The 21,797-nt window shown below is 38.2% G+C and overlaps 1 long non-coding RNA gene across 2 annotated transcripts; it reads right to left on the bottom strand.

Annotated features, from left to right (window-relative positions):
- Positions 1-8,455: 8,455 nt before the first annotated feature.
- Positions 8,456-21,171, bottom strand: LOC144237658 (uncharacterized). 2 transcript variants are annotated; one of them, XR_013336914.1, is made up of 3 exons: positions 21,110-21,171; positions 20,359-20,502; positions 8,456-8,611 (listed from the first exon to the last, which is right to left on the bottom strand). It is a non-coding gene; the product is annotated as an uncharacterized LOC144237658 (long non-coding RNA). The 2 variants fall into 2 exon arrangements; XR_013336915.1 differs by lacking the exon at positions 8,456-8,611 and adding an exon at positions 19,760-19,901.
- Positions 21,172-21,797: the final 626 nt, after the last annotated feature.

The following is a 21,797-nucleotide window of genomic DNA, read 5'->3' on the forward strand; positions in this document are numbered from 1 at the left end:
GAAAAAAAAAAAAAAGATAAATGGGTTTTTTTTTTTTTTTTTTTTTTTTTTTTTTTTTTTTTAAGAATAGCACACACAATACCATGCAAGCAGGAAAATAAAAAACCCAGTCAAGAAAACTTCATCCTGGGAGAGGTAGTAAAGCATTGAGGTTAAGGGCACAGGTCCTTGAATCACTTTGCCTGGCTTCTAATCCTACCTCTATAACCTTATAACTGCTAACATTGAGGTAGGTGTTTAATTTCATTTGCATCTCAATTAAGTTTATAAAATAGGTAATAATAGATTACTTAACTCACAGAATTCTTGTGATGTTTGAATAAGTTAATACTTTATCTCATAGAACATGACTCACTATATTAACCAAATAAACTATACCAAGTAATCCACCACTTCCTAAGGATTGTCAGGCACATCCCAGTTTTTGAGATATTATATGTAATAGAAAATGAGAATCAATACGAATATGGCTCATATGGGCATCTGGAGCCATGTCTACCACTTTCATATTAGGTACTAGATGTTAGCTGCTATTACTGCTTGAACTGTAATGTTCAAGTAATTATCATATAAGAATAATCAGTAAGATGTATTTGGATTGTTTCCATTTTTCAGCTTCTGGAGAAGGGACAATTGTGTTCTTCCACAAAACAGGTCCCTGGGAAGGTAAATGTTTCATCTTACAATATTAGCTGGCCCTGCTATTAAGGGTGACTCACGGGAAGTTGTGGTTGAATAGGACCACACCTCCCAAAGCCATAAACAGCTGACTAGGATTGAGCCTTCCCTGGAGGACAAAGGAACTATCTTCCTTCAGTCAAAGTTAGATGAGGCCCTGCAATTATTACTAGGAACTCCAAAATATTCTGAGGGCTCCTGTGTAAAAAATCCATGATAGATAATTCAAAGACCATTAAAATCTCCATAAGAATAACAGTTCAGAAATTCAAAAATTATAAAAAATAAGATACAACCAAGCAGCTCTCACTCATTTTTACTAATGAAATTACGATTTTGTGAGCTATGAGTATATGTGTATTACATATATATAGTTTTTTCTCACCCATATAGTCTCAGACTAAAACTTGGATGACTTCAATAAAGAATAAAATAAGCACCTGAATACAGTAGGTTCCTAAGTTCTTCTCTTAAGTAGGCTGAGATAAATATTGTTTAGTGAATGAATGAATTAAAAATAAATGAAGGCAGTAGCTCCAATGAATGGTCAAATGAGAGATGTCACCTTTCAGTAAAAGTGCTGTCTTAGTCATCTCACCCAGAGCCTAGCTCACAAGACTTTGGGACAGGAAAGCATAATGCCTAACAGAGTAACTCAGAAGAAAAGGGTTCAGCTAAGTCACCGGAAGGCCAAGCAAAGAGCATCTACTAAAATGGATTTGTTTTCCTGACTCATGGTGGCAAGGTCAGGCATTTCCTTTGCTAACAGCCATTGAACCAGCGATGGCACACCATTAATGGATGTCTTGAGTTTTGGGAAGGAATCGGGTTTCCCAAATGAATGTTCTTTCAATGCACTAAAAAGAAATGATCGGCAACCTAGAACTGGAAGAGCTTTTACATTAAATAGCTTCCTTTACATCTTGAAATGGGCATCGATGGTTTTGTTAAAAAGGAAGTGAACAATGACTAAACTCCTAAAGGAAAAGAAAGTAGCATCTTCTTGTCGACAAGTTGGGGCAAATATTCACTCATGACCGGCAGCTGTGTTCCCAACTCTGGAAACAAATAGAAACCCAAAGTCTAAAAAATTAAAATGAAGTGTATTATAGTAAGATAGGAAATGGCAAGTGAGAAGATCTGCTTGTTTAAGGTCAAGTAAGCTCTTCTATCTGTGGCTAAAAATTTACCAATATTTGTCTAAAGGCAAAAGGGACAGATTTGGTTTCTTGGGCTTTCCCATGTTTAGTGTTATCATGACACAACTAGACAAGAAGGGTGTAGCTGTAGAAACTCCCAGGGGTTGGAAAGGGTATCTGACCTTCACGTAGGATTTCTCGGTTGACTAGATATGTGATATTATTGTGGGATTTTCTCTTAACCCTTAAGTACCTGTCCCTATTGTAGGCACAATAAAACTCATAAGAGCTATAACTGGGACAGAAAGCCCAATTTGTCATCCTATTTAATCACAACAGGGCTCTTCTTATGGGGAATCAAGTCATGATCTCTTTGTCAATCCCCTCAGTGACAGAAAATGAAAAATATCGTTGAGGAGGCTATTTATTGCACTATAGGCTAATGGTACTTGTCCTTCTTTGATAAAGAAACTACTTGCTTTCTCGGGTCATTGTTTCGTTTTTCTCCATGTCCTGTACGACTGATGCTAGTACAGTGATACTGACTTCAAAGGGAGCTTAATAGGGCATGGAGAAAGACAGGAAACATGGCGGGAATATTTAAGAGAGGACTTCACAAGGTCAAGTTTCCTTTCTGCAATTGCCTTATGCATATCTCGCAACCCGATTTGTCTTTCCACTTCAAGAACCGGGGGATGTTTAGTCCGTTTCTTATCCACAACCCTCATTAAAGTCATTAAAATGTTTCATTTGAATTCTCCATACAACACAATTAATACAGGAGCTCTGCTAGTCTGTATATGCAATTCTATTTCTTCACTTGAAAGCTCTCTAACCAGTGTTCTGTGGATGAAATCAGAATTTTGATACCGATTTATTGCATCTTCCTCAGATGTAAATACATTTGCTAAGATAATGAAAACCGGAAACTAAAATGTTGCTTTTCTTGATAGAGCATCAAATTCAGTGCCACCCACACATGCCTTTGAGTCCTCTTCTCTCTCCCCACCCAATTTACTAATGTGATCATGTCGATGATGGTGGAGTGAATGGATTTAAGCCCTTTTTCTCTCTGAGCCTTGGTATAAAGGGCTTCCAAAAACATCCATTTATATAAATGAGTATGCATGCAGCCACAATCTCTACCTATGCCAAAGCGTTTTCTTTATTGTAATGAGATGCATCTTTCTGGATTTTCTGCACAATCAGACGATAATTAAGCATAGGAACACACAGGTAAGTGCATGAGATGCATGTTTAATTAAAAGAGAAAATGTTGGTTGAGTATCCATTTGTATGACATTCAATTCACAAGGAAGATTCCGAAAGCTACTCTGTCTTTCTCACATACTTCCTTTGATGTGTATGTGTGTGTTTACACACATGTATGTTTTCACACTGAAATCATCTTCTCATTTCATATGCTAGAGTTCCTGCCACATGTCTTGCCCCCATCCAAGAAAACGTTGATATATATTAAAAATCCCCATGAAAAAGAAAATGCTTGCATAAATTCATGTAGGGCAAATTAAAAAAGCAGCCAGGACCCAGCAGGCTGAGTCAATGTATAGCTTGCATATGGAAACAATGACATGATTGTTTACTCACTGGTTTAATGATATTCACTTTCTCCTAATGGCAATGTGGAAAATGTGAGTGCCAGATGCTACGCCCAGAGCGGAGAAGAGAGAACAGGGGAAGGTCTAGAGTAAGGAATTTATCCTGACACCAGAATGTAGTGTAACTCTTCAGTTTATTAAACGCCGTGTTGTTTTTTCTTTTTTAGAAAAAATACTTTGATGTCTGCAGCTTAAATTTCCATATTTTTATATCAGTTCAGCAACAAATTTACATATTTCCTGGAATCTGCAGATATAAAAGCGGTAAAACACTCCAGGCATTATTAGACAGTAGATTATAACCCATTACTATTGTTTCAATTAGCAATGTAAAAGTGACCTGCAGTGTTCAGATGACCCACTAATGGATTTAAACGCTTTCAAATATTAATGCAGGTTTTCTAAAGATGAATCCCAAACCCATTATTCCTGGAACAACTATGAGCTGAAAAGCTGGCAATGATTGTGCATTATGTGGAAAGGCTCATGGTTAATTAAATGAATACCTAGCATTACACTATTCACTTTAGTGCTACAAAATTATTTCTCATTGATTTTTACATTCTGAGTCTGTGATTCAATTTACTTCTGCAATTTGTGTTGCCGTGTCAATAAAAGGGAACTGCTTGAAGATAGGAGCATTAGAGACTGATAAATACATTAAGATCCAATGAAAACGGCAGTTTTTCTATTGTTTTCCTCCATTGAAATATCATTTGTAGCAGCACTCTGTTATATATTATTAATACAATTTTTGTTTGCTTCCATCTGCTCTCTTACCCTCCCCACCCCCTTCTCTATTCAGGAACTGGAATATTAGTGATTGCTTGAGGGTGAGTAGCTAATTTTTCAGTAACAAGTTCTCTCACTATCAAGAACAAAAGCTCCATCAACATAAATCTGTTATTTCATGTTAAATGAACTAGAAGGCCAGATTCCTCATCAAAGACAGTGTGGGGAGTTGCTGTGTGTGCGTTTTCATTTCAAGGACTAAATGACACTTGTGTTTGTTAAACCATAAAAGCTAAAAAATAACAAATAGCTCAAACCCCATCACCCAATTCATGCAATGTACCCACGCTATGATGCAGTTATGAAGTGTACATTTTATTCAAAAACTGTAATGCCTGTTTTATGATTGAATTGACAGGTGTCTTTTTGCAAGTCGCCCGGACTAAGTTCTGTCTGAGTCTAAAGTTGGACGTTGAGATTTGCCTCGCCACTCTTCTGGACGCCAAAATGTTGCAAACTTCAGTTTTGTTGTTCTCGGTGTCGAAAGAAATCTTAGATGTGAAATCTTAGACCTCCCTGCATCAGTGTAGACTCTGAACCTAGGAGGCATTCGGTATGTACTGTGAATTTAACTTTTCCTGAGAAAAGTAGGTTTACCAGTCAACTCTAGTAGTTAATATTTCCTACCTAGGATCATTTCACTGGAGCTTGTTGTGCCCAGGTCATCTCTGCGAGGATGATCAGTTAACCTCATTGCATCATATGTCTGAATTTGTCTGCCCTCTACATTAGACCCAGCGGAGAATCCAGTCTTAGCAAAGGTGATATGCGCAGCCCAGAAGGGGTTACCTTCTACTGTCTACACTCCTTACAAAATCTATCTTCAAGCTATTACTTTCCAGATTGGGCTGCATTGCCAACTTGAGTTTGAGTATTGATTTAACATAAAATGTATAACATGGAAAATTTTATATTGCAAATCATTCCTCAAAGAGTTCCAAGAAAAGATCACTTTAGAGATATAAGAAAATTAACAAAGGGAGAATGCACATGACCAAAAAATACATTAAAATTTCAACTTCCTGATTCATCAATGAATGTACATTTTTCCTTATCAGAGATGAGAAGAAGGAATAATTCATATTGGTGAGGGAAAATGGAGATATGCATGCATCTGGTGGGATGTACATGATACAATCTTTCCAGAGATGTTTTGAGCATACATGTGTTTAGATTTTGAGAGGCTTGCATGCCCTTTTCACTATGGAATTCTACCTTTTGGAATTTAATGTCAGGAAATAATTATGAATATGTACAGAGATTTAGCTATAGAGACTGTTCACCTAGACCTTATGGTGTCATTTATGAGAGTAAAAAAACTGAATACATCCTGCCTAAAAGGAGGAATCAGCTAGTATATTATGATGCATTAGTACAATGGGATAGTATTCAATAATTTAAAATGATATACCACAAAATTTAATGATATGGGAAGACATTTACAATATATTGTTGATTGAATAAAACACACCACACAAACACACACACCCACAAGCGACCAGACTGTGTATCACCTATTTGGTGTTTAAATAGTTAGGTTATATAATTTCTTTAATAATTTTGAAGATATTCCAAAGGATTCAAATTATTGCTTCAAATATTTTTGTTCTTATAAAAAAGTAACTTGTGTTCATTGCAGAGTAACTTAACCAACATAAAAATAACACACTCTACATCTATACATCCACGTGTTGGTATACAGAGGGAAAGGTACATGGGTAAGATACACAACAAAATATTCACAAAAATTATTTTTTAGCTATGCTGTGAGTTATTTTTTCCTCGCATTTTTCCTTCTATTTTTAAATAGGCCTACAAATAATATGGATAATGTGTTTTAGTAGTTAAAAATATGATTGTGAATTCTCTTTTAGTTATCCTACACAGAAGCCAAGTGGGAAGAAGCACTTGTAACTTTTATGGAAAGAAAGATAAAATAATTAGAAACAACCATGACAGAGGGGAAAAATACTGATTTACCTGTCAAAAAAATTCTAGAAAAAAATCCTAGCACTCTGAATTACTAGCTAGGGACCCGGCAACTCACTCAACATCTTTGAGCTTCTATTTCCTCTAAATACACCTCTATACCCCAAAGCAGCAATGGTCAAATGAGGAGAGCAAAGGCCTAATTGTATGTGAATATGGACGTAGTGACTTCTGAGAGGGTTGCACATGGGCTTAAATACCACCGAACCCTTCCTCATGTTCTAGTTCGCTGCTTCATTCACTCTTTGGAGCCTCGTGCGCACTCACAGCCAATCAGACTTTTACCTTGTGACATTTGCTCCAAAGGATTTTCTGTCACTAAAATGAAATCCACCTTTTCAGAAGAGCAATAAGTAATACAGGGATGTTCATAACACCTTGCCCCCAGTAACCAGTAAAAGTCATTCTTATCGTTGTAGCCTTTGCATGAGCTTCGCAAGCACAGGGCCCACGCGTTTTTTTGCTCACTCACCATTGCACACTCTGTGTCTGCACGTAGTAGGTTCCTGTTGCCAAATGAATACATACAACCCACCCAGGTGAGAGTTTTGAAATTTGAGGACTGCATTTTTACTGAATCCTTACCTTTGTTGTGGCAAAATTGAAACAGGTAATTAGAAAATGATTATATAACACTTTGCTAATTGTGTAGCTGGTAAATAAAAATTGTGTGATATTAGAAAGGGACAGCCGTTGCTCTTAGAAGCTGGGATTATTGTATTTGGTGACCAGGGATCTAGCTCCTTCTTTGGTCAAAGTTCCCAACTTCCCCGTGGTCCCTCTAAACAGAATGGAAAATCTGGAATCTGTTCTGGATGGTGCCGCTTAGACAGTGTCTGTGCTTGCTGATGTGTTGCTGGCTGGTGAAGAAGGCCAAGCACAGGCCATTGGGCTATGCACAAGACACATTTTCTTAGGTAACTGAGCAAGGGAAATAAACAAAAATTCTTTATAATACAACTTGTCAGTATCCAGACCACTGCGTAATCACGATCAGTAAAGCTGGGCTCTAAGGATAAATACACTTTTTATTTTTTACTTTTTTAATGTTTTATTTATTTCTGAGAGATAGAGAGAGAGACAGAGAGAGAGAGAGAGAGCAGGGGAGGGTCAGAGAGAGGGAGACACAGAATCTAAAACAGGCTCCAGGCTCTGAACTAGCTGTCAGCACAGAGCCCACCACAGGGCACGAACCCACGAACGGTGAGATCATGACCTGAGCTGAAGCGGGACGCTTAAGGAACTGAGCCACCCAGGCGCCCCATAAATATGCTTTTTTTTTTTTAAATGTTTATTTATTATTGAAAGAGAGGGAGACAGCATGAGCAGGGGAGGGTCAGAGAGAGGGAGACACAGAATCCGAAGTGGGCTCCAGGGTCTGATCTGTCAGCACAGAGCCTAATGTAGGACTTGAACTCAAGAACCATGAGATCATGACCTGGGCTGAAGTTGGATGCTTAACCACCTGAGCCACCCAGGTGCCCCATAAATATGCTTTTTAAAAGCTGGTTTGAATCTATGCTGTTTCTCAGCTTGCCATTTTTATAGGAGTGGAAAACTTAGGCTTCCACCTCAGTTTGCCTATCTTTGAAAAGGGACTATTCACAATGTATCAATTATAGGGTGGTTACGGAGGGACCTGAGATAATACATGATGAATGGTTTCAACAGTGAAGGCAGAGTTTTTAAACCCTAGTTCCTAGACTATTCCTGCCTCTCTGCTTCTCCTGCTGGAGCCTGGAGCAATGTTCAAGAGGTCTTGTCTGGGGTAAGACAAAGCAAGCGGGAGTCTCTATGAACTAAATGGTAAAGCAAGAAAATGGTTCAGATGACTCAAGCCATGAAGATATTTGACTAACACTCCTTTAGTTCTTTAATTCCTCACTCAGGAGGCACAGCCATGGCCGTGTTTTACAGCTGAAAGAAACTTTGCAGGATCTCTGGTGTGGTCCCCTTAGTTGACCTTCCCGTCAGAGAGGTAGGATGGATGGCTAAGGGTTGCTCAGCCAGGTGGCAGTTTCATCCTGGTTCTCATGCTGTCTGGACTCTCCACCATATTTGTTTTTTCTTAATGTTCTAAAGTAGGCTGTCTTTAAATTAAAACAAAACTCCCACAAAAAAATGGTCGTAATCTTGTCTTTAGGCATTATACATTTTTATAGCATTGCATTTTACAGATTACCTTATGTATTAGACTGTACACACACACACACACACACTCCCCCCCCCCCNTTTTATAGAAAAATTTCAGGGTTCCCATGTGTAACTGCTTTTTCAGTAGTATTTTGCAAAAGAATGACTGGAATGGTAATGGAGTCTGTTAGGCTGATATCCAGGGCCTGGGCTGGCTGCATGGCGGTTCTAGAAAGTGCTGAAGGATGATCTTATTGTTTGCTGCAATATAAAGGGAACACTTGATTAGGGCATGTCACTCCCATTCATCTTGAAAATAACATATAGAGTTCAATGGACCCAGTGCTGAGGTATGTAGTTTTCAGTGCTATAGAAAGGGGAGCCTTGTTATCAGTAGTTACAATGTTATTCTACCCTGACAGTTCAGGACAGTGTCGCCAATAGCTTCTTGGACAAGTGAACTTAACAGGGAATGTGGCACTTTTCACATCTGGCCAAAATTCACGTGACATTAATTTTGTTTTGTTTTTGCCAAGATTATCTTTACTTGCACCATTACCTTGATTAATGCACAAGCAGATAATAACATATCAACATTGAAATAACCACAACGTAACTATCTAGGGGAGAACAGCTAAATGAAAATAGAGCGGAATGAAAAAAGGGCATTTCGTGATGGAATAGACAAGAGCACATTTTGAACATGCATTCTCCTCTAAATGTTTTCACAAATTTGATAATTATGTTCATTTTATTTAAAGTTAGCTAAGATTAACTCATAGCAAGAGAAAAAATATATCCTCTATACTATACTATAAAAGCTATAAAATCTAATTAGATAGTGGGAATTCAATAGAAATTATTACAGCCATAACGAATTAGAACACAATAAATAGTATAGATTTTGGAAATTTATTGCCTCAGGTAGATAGTGCATACATTATTAAGCTATGCAGAAGTCGTCTGGAGAAATATTTATTCAGAAGTGAGCTAAGTGAGGAGGCCGAAGATTATTGAGGTCATCGTAAAGACATGAGACCACAGAGGGGAGGGGAGGATTCTGGGAACAGACTCAGTGGAAAGCTTAGTACCAGAAAACCACAAAGAACTAATATGTTTGGGAAGACACACTGCATCCCAAAATACTTTTTGAATAGTTACAGAAATAGCTTTATTTTCTTTCAAAAGAAATAGGAAATACATTTTACATAATCTAATCAGAACAGGAAGACTGCATTTTGTGCCAAGCTTAACATGAATTCATTTTCTTTGTTAGAGCTTAACTAGCCCTAGCCTCTCCCCTCCAATCATAACAGGCTCCTTCTGGTTTAATTATGTTTCTAGTTTTGAAGACGAGGTAACCACTTATGCAGGGAATTTGACTTTCATTGATCAAGAGGAAAACTGTTGATGTTCTGATTAACCACTTAACTGACCCCCAGTTTAGCTTCTTACGATAGTTCTCTCTCAGACATGGGTGTAAGGCACCCAGCATATATATATAGGTGGAGGCAATTGAACCCCTCAGATACTCTAACACAATTGCAAATAGTGTTATACATCACTTTTTTATTAAATGCACAGTAGAGAGCCCTGAGACCTGAAACAGGAGAGGACTTACACTCCCCTAGAGGAAGCTGTTTATTTTGAGACCAAATGGTGAAGAAAATTACTAGAATGAGCAATTTATCTGAAACTTGACTATGCATCGGACCTTTTGATCCAGCTAAAAAGTATCAATTCCTCAGTTTGCCCTTGCCATTTTAATTGCAAGTCCAATGAATTCGCAAAAAAACAAAAGTGAGATTAGATCTGAAAATACATATCTTACTTTGGCAATCAAATAACAAAACTATTGAAAAGACAGCATGGTTTTCACTTCTATGTGGAGCATGTGGTTTTTTTACATTCTGAAATGAATGTTCACTATAGACTCACATTTTATAGTTTTTACAGAAAATAACTAAAAAAGTTAACTTTTATGTAATCTAAATATCAGGGTTCTGGGCAGAGGCTACTGAATCTCACATTGTGTTTTGTAACATTGTTTCCCCTATTTTGTGGCTGTGGGAAAGCAGATTTGGTACTCAGCGTGTTTGTCTTTCTTAGATTTTCAAGATATTATATTAAAATATCATACTAAAAGCAATAATATATAGGTATGAAAGAGTTTGCTATTGAACAATTTTTCCTCAGAATTGAACATTTTGGTGCAAGCTTGAATTTGTTCTATAGATTTAGCTAGTGTCTATCTCCAATGTAAGATTTTCTGGACCCTATCTCAAATTTTCAAGTTCCGAATGTTCAGTGAGAAAATATAACTTCCTATGATCCATCCTACAGCATACTTCTTAATACATACAAAATAAATTGCCTGAAAAAGTCAGGGAAATAGTTTAAAAACAAGGCAGAAAAACCAAAAAATTACAAAATATTCTTTAAAGGAATCACTTGATATTTAAAAATAAAATTGTGCAAAGGCTATGGAAATCTTAAATCCACTGTCATATATATAGTCATATATATGTACATATATACATATATATAGAGAGAGAGAGAGACAGAGACAGAGACAGAGAGAGAGAGAGACCTCATTTAAGATTTCACTAAGACTCTGTGAGCTGAAATTCACTGTTGATAAGAAAAACGGAAAGTGTTTGACTTTACTGGACCTTAACTTCATTGGAGCTTAGTATATCCATCTGATGTAATAAATTCACACTTTTCTATGTTAAATTCATTCATACAATAGGAGCTTATAAAAAAGAATATAGACTAAAGAGTAAGTTGCATAATGAGATTTAATCTATGTAAAATATGTCCCAGAAGAAATGTCCTTTACTTTGATCATATCCCTTGAAACAAGATCCCCTGCTGGAAACCACAATAAAACGAGAGCTTGGGAAAAAAAAAAAAAAACTCCTCTGGCAAGCAAGCTTGCTTTTTAAAACAAAAGTTCACCAAGCCCACCAAGCCCATGATCCTGGGGTGGGCTTAATTAATGTCAATGAAATCTCAAAGGTTCCCTGAGGCTTAAAGGGGAAATAAATCTCAATGGCTTCTCCGTGCCTTCCTCTCTGAGATTCTCAGATTGGAGACACACACACAGATGTGCACATGTGCGCATATGCATACATGCTACACATGCATAAACACACAGTAGGTGTCTATTTCATTATGAAATGCCCTTTTCAAATTTTATTTATTCCAGAGGAGGTATCACTTTGTCATCATTTACAACATGGCTCCTGAATGTCAACAGCTACATTGTCATCTTACAATCAGAATGACTTAGCATATTTCTCTAAGTGGACATGGTAACATTTCTGTCTTGCTTTTGGGTTCTATCATTGACTTACGTTTATATTGAATCCATGGGGCTACCCTGTCAAGCTCAACTGAAAAGACATTTTTGAGTGGAATCTCTAGTTATTGTTCATTAAAATTTTACTAGTCCCTCATTGAATTGAAAGTTTGTTGTTGTTTTTTCACATGTACACACTCCATTCCATTTTACTCAGACTCAACGAGGTTCTGATCCGGACTGCAAATTTTTCTAGAAGAAATATATAACTAGAAATGCTAACAAATGTTTAATTTCCCCTTATATTGGTTATGTATGCAAAGACTTGTCAGGAGCAGGTTCACAGATCACAGAAAACCATGTTGTCCCTGAAAAATGAACGAGGAGGTTATAGACCAGTTTTCATTCATACCTAAACGCACGGTAAATGCTGATTCACTGGCTTGGAAGTTACAATTCCACCCTGTAAATAGCACAGCTAACTTTTAATGTGAAACACACACACATACACACACACACACACATACACACACACACACGCGTGCACGTGCGTGTGTGTTTCAGAGTCATGAAGCTGCTGTACTACCCAAGGAAACAGATTCTGAAAAATGATTATTTTTATGAAAATTCTCTTCAGTTGTTCTTCTCCTATCTTTCCAATTATGTCAGCCACATCATTTTGAGACTCTGAGTCACTTTAAAAGTTTTGTTATGCAGACTTCAATTTTCTAAAGATCTCACAAATTTACGAGTGGTCTTAACAAACCTGGTGTGACTCTGCACGGTTTTGTGCTGCCTTTGTAGTTTCTAAAGCACTCTAACATTATTTAATTAGCTAAAATTTCTCCTCTCTTGAGAAATGGAAACTCAATGAAATGTCAACAATGCTGTCAGTCTGCTTCAGGCTAAACTCATTACACAAAAACTAAAGGTAAAAATAGTCCAAGGCAGAATTCTTTGTCACAGTTTTGAGGCCCACACCTTATGCCAATGAAATCCATATGTGATTCTATAAAAATGCTAAACTGGGAAGAGTAGCTAATAAATTATCTCAACAGAAGCAATAATTGATCAGTCCTTGCATAGAAATTTATCTAATTAGCCAAATAACATATCAGGTTCTGTTGGGGATTATCTGACTACCACATTTACTGTTTGATGAACCTTTGCTTTTCAGCTCTGGGAAGGCTAAAAAATGCTCTGAGCTGCTCTTTACACCAAAATGAATTTTTCCCCCAAGAAAGAAAGAAAGAAATCATTGTCTTTTTAAGCCAAGTACAGCCAAGAATGGAACAAAAATGCCTCAATTTATCTGATTTATCATGGAGGGCATGGAGGGTTTGGGATCCATGGACACATTACTAAAGACAGTAAAAATTTGGCATTTTCTATTGTCTAAGGGTTTATAAAGGCTAAGTTTCTTGATTTATTTAAATAGATTATAGGAAAGAGCAAAGTACAAAAACAAGTGCTATATACTAAAGGTATGTGAATTACTCCTTCCCAAGGATAATGCAAATTAGAAATACGTAAAGCTTTGTCTGCACCTGGGATCTTTAATGAGGATAAAGAAAAATCAGACAGAGATTCTCCTGGGGAAAGAGAAGATCGTTATTTGAATAACCTGCAGTGAATTCTAATCAATGCGACGTGACTTTGAAAATGAATGTGGTCTTTCAACCCGCTGTACTTGAGCTGTAATATTAATCATAACTTCATGGTACAGTAAAGCTTATGACAAATGCTTGTTCAGTAGACTCAGAAAAAGACTGGCTTGGATATGCTAAGGAAATCTGGAACCATGGAAATACAAAGACTCTTCTTTTTTCCTCCTTGCTAGCCCATTTATTGGCTAGTGTTTTCTGTTATCTTTCTTTAATTATCTCGAAAGAGGTTGATGCAAATTGCATGTCATAACTGTAATTGTTTTCTTTTTTTCCAAAGGTGACATTTTACACATACTTATTTCCTGACACAGTTTTAGAGTGTTATTTAACATTAAATTATACCAGGAAACTGGTGTGCCAATCTGCTAAGGATGCATTAAACAGCACAGAAACCTCTGCAATACAGGAGGAGGAGATTTTTAGCCCTGCCCCAGCAGAGCCTGCATTTGTTACAAGCACCTCCTAGACCGGAAGCAGGTTGAGCATACACACGGCAGATCTCCCAGAATGCTAGGTAGAAAAGTGATGCTGACTTAAATAATAATTTTCCAAAAAAAAAAATCAGCTATCAAGTGTTTTCGACCTCAAAGAAAATGCAATTAGCTTTTGATAAGTTGACATTAAGAGGCTTCTATCCGAGGAACATAATGTGTTAACGCTAAATGCTTAAGAATCACATGAGGAAGGAAGGAGATGATAAAATAAACAACTTAAAATAATTTAAATCATTTTTTTTTTGTCAGAAAGTAATTCCAGGAAAATAAGAAGCCTGGCATATTTGCACTGGTCTGATGCAAATAGTGTTTAGTGATCAGAGCCGCCATCTTGGTTATTGTTGCTGCCTTAATGCTCTGGTGTGAACTGCCAAGGCTGTGACTCAGATCCACTGTCCAGCCAATGCCATTACCGCGCGATGAGGCAAAACACAAATTAATTCTTCAAATGTGTATGTTGAGAGGAAAACAGTTTCTGGATTTCAGTTAAGAAGTAAAAGGGAATGTTAGGTGGTACTCACAAATCTGTGGGAAGCCAAAGTGGACAGATGCTCTCCAAGCTTACTTTTTTTTTTTCTTGCTCTTCCAGTGTGCTAAGAAATTACATGCTGTAGGAGACAGACACTATTTTTATCCCCATTCTAGAGATGAGAATTCAGGGTCTGTGGGATACTGAATTACTTTCCCAACTAAATCAAAGTTTTAAGTGGGAGAGCCAAAAATGATATCTAGACTTCTAATATTAACACCTCATGCTTTTTCAAAACAACTTTTCTGAGTTATAATTGACTCAAATTATAAAATCCTTTCATTTTAAGGGTACAGTTCAGTGATTATTAGTAAATTTACTGAGTTGTGTAACCATCGGCATAATCCAGTTTTCGAATATATTCATCTCCTCGGTAAGATCCCTCATGCCCATTTACAGTTAATCTGTTCCTACCCTCAGCCCTAGGCTACTGTTAATTTATTTCTGTCTCTATAGGTTTGTCTTTTCTGGACATTTCACATAAATGGAATCATACAACATGAGGTCTTTTGTGTCTGGCTTCTTTCACTTAGCATAATGTTTTGAGGTTCATCTGTGTTGTTACCTCATGCTTTTTATAATGCATTTGTCTACCCTTCCCTCTGCTCACTGCTTCTGCTCTATTTTGAGCTGTTTCTATTTTGATCTCACTTAGGATGAGAAGCAAGGAGAAGCAGTGCAGTACAAGAGAAAGAACACTAGCCCTGAGAGGAAGATCTGGATACGGAGCCTATGACCAAGGCAATCTGATCGCTCAACTACCTCACCTGTAAATTTTGCTTACTAGGAAGACCAAGTGAGATAAATCCAAAACAGTGTGTGTAAAACCATATAAAATGGCAACTTATTAGTATTATGTTTAGTACAGCATCATGAGGTAAATGACTCAAGTTTTCAAGGTGCCATAATTTCTCTATACCCAAGGAATTCTGGATCTAGGGTGAGAAAGGCTGATTAACATAATCTCAACACTGATAAAGAAATTTAAGATCCTTCAGTTCAGGTCACTGGTTTCCTGATTATAAAGCTGGTCTAAACTCCAGTTTCAATGTGCCTGCCAACAGCGGTAGACTTTAATTTTTCAAAGCTAAACCATTCCTAAATTCTATTTACCCATAGTGGTGGCCACCAGTCCCAAATTGTGGAAACCACATACAAATCATCCATGGTGTCCTTTAAAAATGCCGATTCCTGGATTTATTAGAAATGGAGCTTAAAATTTTTCATTTAAAGAAAAACTCTTGAAGATGATTCATTTATATCCTAACATTTCAGAACTAGACGTGAGTGAAAGCTGTTAGAGATGTTACCCAGAGAATGGTCAATATAACAATATTAGATGATTCTAGAATCATCACAAATTCTCTTTATGCGGAGGTTGCTCAATATCCATGTTCCCTTCTCTCTTTTGGTACTCTCATTCCAGAATTTTAAGTAGCCTTCCTTGCTACAAGGTGTGGGCATGTGACTCATTTCTGGTCAATGACATGTGAACAAAATGACTTGTGAACAAAAATAGATGTATGCTATTTCTGGGTTATGTCCTTAAAAGAAAGGGATTGGCTTGCCATTCCTCTCTTCCTCCTTGTCACTAGCTAGTCTATGGACAGGGTAGGGGTGAGCCCTCTGTGACCATGTGGAAAAGTGCAACACTAGTGAACTGCAAAGCGGCAGGATTCATGAGTTCAGGTATCAATAATCTTGCCTACTTTCCACCAGCGCAGGTTCTTAAGCTAGAGAAATAAACTGTTATTTTGTTTAAATTATTGTTACTTTGTTCTTTGCTAAATAACTAAAAAAATGTCTAACTCTGCAAAAAGATATTGGATATTCAGAAAAATCAGGCAAGTTGCTTTTTAATGTCTCTATTCCTAAGGCTGTTCCTTTTCTTAACACATTCACTTCACATAGTTGAAGATATGAGCCTCTCTGCTATTTTGTGCAATAAGGTGTTCCATTTGAAGAGCCTGAAGTTTTGGTCAAAAGAACACTCCAACATACAAGCATATGAAGGAGGTGGCATAGAGAATCTAGTTTGTATGATGGGGTTTACATTTGGCCCCACATTTTCAGGGTGGGTACGTTTGAGATCACTGGTAGGAATGGAAGTCAAGGGACTGGTCTTAGTAATTTTTGGTTTTTCCTGAGAACTTGACACACAATAAGCACTCAAAACTACCTACTGATTTACCCTCCGCAAAAGACCCCAGTACAGCATGAGTTGCTGACATAATGAAGTTTGTAGGGTTATACATAGGGAATGCACACTGACTCTGGGATTATTTCTTTAAAAGGGAGACAGGAAAATGTACATTACTAAGCAGGTGGAATTGGTAATTGCTGGGTCCCTTTCAGCTCTAACACTTCACGGCTTTCTCTCCCTTTCCTAAAATTTATTGCTGATTCTCTACTACCTTAAAGATAAACTATGCGAACAAAAATTCCACACCCGCCCTAAATGCGTCTCTCACTGCTCTCTTCTCAGCTTTCTCTCTCTACACTTGCCCCCAATTCTCCCTGCATTCTCCTGACCTTACATTCTACTCCACCTGTTCCCTCTGCTTGGGGACATATCTACCTATCAAATTCCCATCCACTCTGCATGAGTGAATGCCCTTCAGTGTTATGTGAATACACATATCCCCTGATGGCAGGGGAAGTAAACAGCTCTGACAGTTCCTGGACGTCATTCTAATAGATTTTGAATGATGATGTCTCACTGAAGAGACTCCATGCAGCACGACTCCAAGTCAGGAACCAGAGCATTGAAGATGCCTACTGATCAAGAAAGGGTCATCCCCACTTTCTGACCTCTAATGTCTCTTCCAACGAGACTAGATCAGCTGATTCTCCAGAACAGTCCTTTCCTGCTTCCATTTGGGAAGTGTTATGGGCACAGGATCACCAAAATACCTTCTAAGCGCTTCTCATCATCCCCACCTCGTCTGGGCACCACCCATGCCTCCCCAACCACTACTCTTTTAGTCTGAGCCTCCATCAGCTCCCATCTGAACTTATCAACCTTCCCATGATTCCTCTTCTTCCACTGAAATCTGCCCACCCAAGTCTACACAAAAGAAGCACAGTGATTTCAAACCCACCAGTGGTGTCCCATTGCACTGATTATGATTCTAATGGCATCTCTCTTGATCTAGCTTCTGCCCATCACTCTGACTTCATCTTGCACTATCCTCCCCAACTGCTCTACTCCATCTCTGCTGGCCTGGTCCTCAGAATCTCAAGCCCCCCCCTGTTTCACAGTCTTCTGTGACTTGCACTATCTTCTGCACAACACATACCCCTTTCAGCTTGGCCTGGCTGGTCACTTCTCATCAAACAGGTCTCAACTCAAAAGTGAACTTGTAGAGTGAACGTCTCTGGTCCCCTCCTGCTGGTGTTCCTTTCTCTTACCATATCAAACCATTTCCTTCAGATCACTTCACATTATTTGAAATTATTGTAATTGAGCACATCATTAGATATCATTAAATTGTTGTTAAATGAATGAGTTTCGCATAGTGTTTAAGAACTCAACCAGGAGCCAATCTTCCTGAGCAAGTCTTGGCCTCTACATTTGACATCATGGGTCTGTGGGCAAATTACTTATCCTTTTTGTGACAGTTTCCTCAGTTTCTTTATCTATAAAATGAGTATACTAATAGCACCTGCTGTCAGGGTGAAGATTAGATACATTAATACATGCAATTAGAGAGGAACAATGCTTATATGGAACATCATAGGCACTGAGAAAAGTCAGTTTACGACTTAAAGAATTACATTTAAATTCCTAACTAGGATTAGAACTGAAAAGCATTATGGTAATAACATAGGTTTAACAAATGCTTAAGGTTTTAGGTGGGACCAGAACACTTATTAATCCTTTGATGCCAAATTTTTAGACCCCTGGATTGTTAAGGAAAATTGTGTAAGGGTCTAAGTTTTTCTTTATTAATCCATTCATTTATAAATAAAATTTTATAGAATTATTATACGTCATGGTCTGTAGCAGGTTATAAAAATGGATGGATTGCCCATAAGCTTGAGAACATATATAAACAAGCATTTACACTATGGTGAGCAACAAAAGCTCTGTATCCAGAATGATGGGAGCACTGAGCAGGGAACGTGGAGGAAGAAGAATCTACCCCAACTCTTCCTGGGTTGGGGACAGGTGGCCAGAAGAGATCTGTGGTCCTTGCAAGGCAAGCTCTAGCCTATTTGGGGAGCACCTGTGGGCTCCCCATCATGGGAGACAATAGCATGCTGTGAACATGCAGTCGCTTCTTGACTGTATAACCAAGGAAAGAATGCAGAGTCATTTGCTCTCCCCAGCAGCATGTGAATAAATATGCCACACATATGTATTTACACAAATGCAGAATTATAGGCCTGCTCCAGAGGGGGGAGGATCCGAGTGTTGAAACCTGATGGCATATCAACCATTTCCTGAGGGATGTTGTCTGTCAGTCTGTTTGTGCTGGCTGCTTGAAAATCACATGTGGCTTTCAGATGGAGGAAAGGAAAGGTATTTGCATATAAAAATGGGAACATTTTCAGGATAATGCTTGACAAAAGCCATTTGAGCGATTATACAATATTTCTGGGCCAATCTTTGGGCACAAGTTTCTGGAAGGAGCTTCTGAAGAGCGTCTTCTTGGTTTCTCTCTTTCTTCTCTGGCCATGGTTCTCTTTCAGATAACGGGTTCATTCTTGCTGAGACCTTCAACACCCCCAGTCCTGCCAACCCCACCCCATTTCTCTATTGCAGGGAGATGATAAAGGTGTGACATATATTTTCACTGTTCTCCCTTCAATCGGTATCAAATCTTACACAGTAAAAATGAATGGGAACCAAAATTCTGATGAGATTCATGTCATGAATTAAAAGATCCGAAGTTGATTTTTTAAATGGGGGAGGGGGAGGTCTATGAAAAGGGCACTAAAGAAGTGTGAGGTGATCTATCCTAATCAAAAAAGTAAATAAAGCTTTAGAATAGGAAATGATATAGCACTTTAGCTGAGTGTATTACTTTTAGAGTCCTCTAGACCTAGATAGGAAGGCTGCCCCCACTTACTAATTGTTTTACCTTAGTGAAAGAGCCTGCTGGGGCTTCTCAACATCCCTCTTCTCCTCTTCCTGTGCACGTGGCCAGTCAACATTTCCCAGCCTCTTTTGCATTATGTGTGGTCACATGATTGGATTCTAGCCAATTATCACCTCCACCCTCATCCATGGCCAGACTAAATTGGAATGTCACATGAGATAAAAAGGAAGTTTTCATGGAAGTTTTCATAGGCAGCAGAAATTTTAAGGTTGCTATAGCCACTAGTCTACTCTTATACAGGTAAAGAAGAAGATTCCTAAACTTTGCTTTAGTTTCCTAGGTAGAGTGGAGCTAACATACTTACTTTATGTAGTTGTTATGAGAACCCTCAGGGGGGTGCCTTTCTTTTCTTCTTCTTCCAGTTACTTTCTTCTCTTTTCATGTATTTATATTTATCCTCATCATAGCAAAAAAAAATTCTAGTTCTCATTCTCTGATGTCCACTCTGCTTGCTAGTTGGATAAAAATTGTAGGAAAAGTAAAGCAACCCAAGAAATGGACCATTGCTAGGAAGGAGTGACAAACTGCTGTGTGTCCTTAATTCAGTGTAAGAGATGGGCTGGGGCTCTGTGAGGCTGGTCTCAGAGCAGAGTCATATTAAGCAAAAACACAAGGAACACTCTAAAAACTTTGAAGGTTAATACGAATTGTAACTAATTTTCTCAAAGGGGATGACACATGAATTTTACACTTTCTCAGAGTTTCGGAGAAATGCTTTCTAGACATCGGATTCTCATGATGTCTCAAATCTCATGATAACTACTAAAAACCTCTTCTGTGCTCTCATCTATTTGGTTTCCTTTCAATCTAAGTCATTAATTAATGTCTTTGCTCTTTCCTCCCCTTTGCTGCTATCTCCTTGCTGAAGGACAGTGATGACATGTCTGGCCCTACCCATTGGCCAAATACCTTGCCATGAGCCTGAGGTCCTGTCTTCTACGTCATGTGGGAAGGTACATCTGGGAGGTGTGGATTTAATTTCCTCCAACAGCTTATCTTGTAAATCAGTCTCATGGAACATTTTCTGAGATTTGATCTAATGATTCATATGACCTGAGAAAGGAAAAATCAGAATGGGGACATTCATATATTTATTCTGACAGTAGGCACTCAGGACGAGGTCTCTACAGTCAAAGTCAAGCCAAGAACTCATTCCAGGACAAGGAAGGATGAATGGGGCTGGCCTGAGAGGCCTGGGTGAACAATGTTAATTAATCCTTGACCTCTCTGAAGGGGTGGGCAGGGCTGGCCAGGTGGGAAAGAGTAGTGTAGTCCAGATATGCGCTNTTCTGGCTTCCCATGTTCCCTGAAACAGCTAAGGTTAAGACATTATGGAAATGCTATTTTTATCTGTTAGAGGAAAAGATAATAATTATCTTCAGACTAACTTCAGGCATATTTATTCAGCCACCAGAGGAGATGGGGACCCTAGGTGAGTAACCTTAGTTGCAAAGGGGATTAATGAACAATACGTGGTCCCAATGGAGATGGCAGGCAGAAGCAACCCAATGTCCTGTGATCTTTTATTCTGCTGGACTTGTGGTTGTTAAGAATTGTGAAGGGTCTGAGATTCTACCCTACTTGCAAGCTGTCATGAGACTCCTGATTTCTGAGTGAGAGACAAGTGACTTTATTACTCATGGCACAGCAGGCAACTTACATGTTATGTTGCACTGGTCTCCCTTGTCCCCAGGTCCCATGGAACAATGCCTATGCTGTGGGTCTAAGTTATATCCATGGAACCCTGAGCTTAGAAAATTCTAATCTTCCCTCACAATCCGTGAGCAAACCTTGTTTACATATGGTCGTGGAGGGAGACATTATCTTTATTATACTGGACACCAAACAAATGTATCATCTTCTCAGCAGAGACGTACTAGGTCTACTCCTTAGGGGTGTTCACTCTAGAGACATCCTTGAAAAGATAGATTAGAACAAAAAGTGGTCAGTGTCTCTGCTCACCAGCTGTGTAGAATTAAGAGAATTCTTTCCCAACAATGGTGGTTGTGTGAACAGGAAGCAAGGCATACGGAGGAGTCTACCAGGGTCCAAATCCAGCCCCATCATTATTATTTAGCAGCTTGCAGGAAGTTGCTTAAACTCTCTGGGGTTCAGTTTCCTCATCTGTGAAATAGGGAAGATATTACTTATCATATAGAGATGCTATAAAAATGTAATAAGAGAGCCTGTAAATGATAGCTATGATTATATATCATTTAATCATAATGTATATCATTATACATTGCGCAGGTAATGTATAACATTATATCCTAAATTTTACAATATAATGCTATATATTACTTTATTTTGCACTTTTTATTAATTTAGATCATATTTTTGTTTTGGCT

Source organism: Crocuta crocuta, unplaced genomic scaffold (genome assembly GCF_008692635.1).
Source record: "Crocuta crocuta isolate KB4526 unplaced genomic scaffold, BGI_CrCroc_1.0 scaffold235, whole genome shotgun sequence".
Classification (NCBI taxonomy): Eukaryota; Metazoa; Chordata; class Mammalia; order Carnivora; family Hyaenidae; genus Crocuta; species Crocuta crocuta.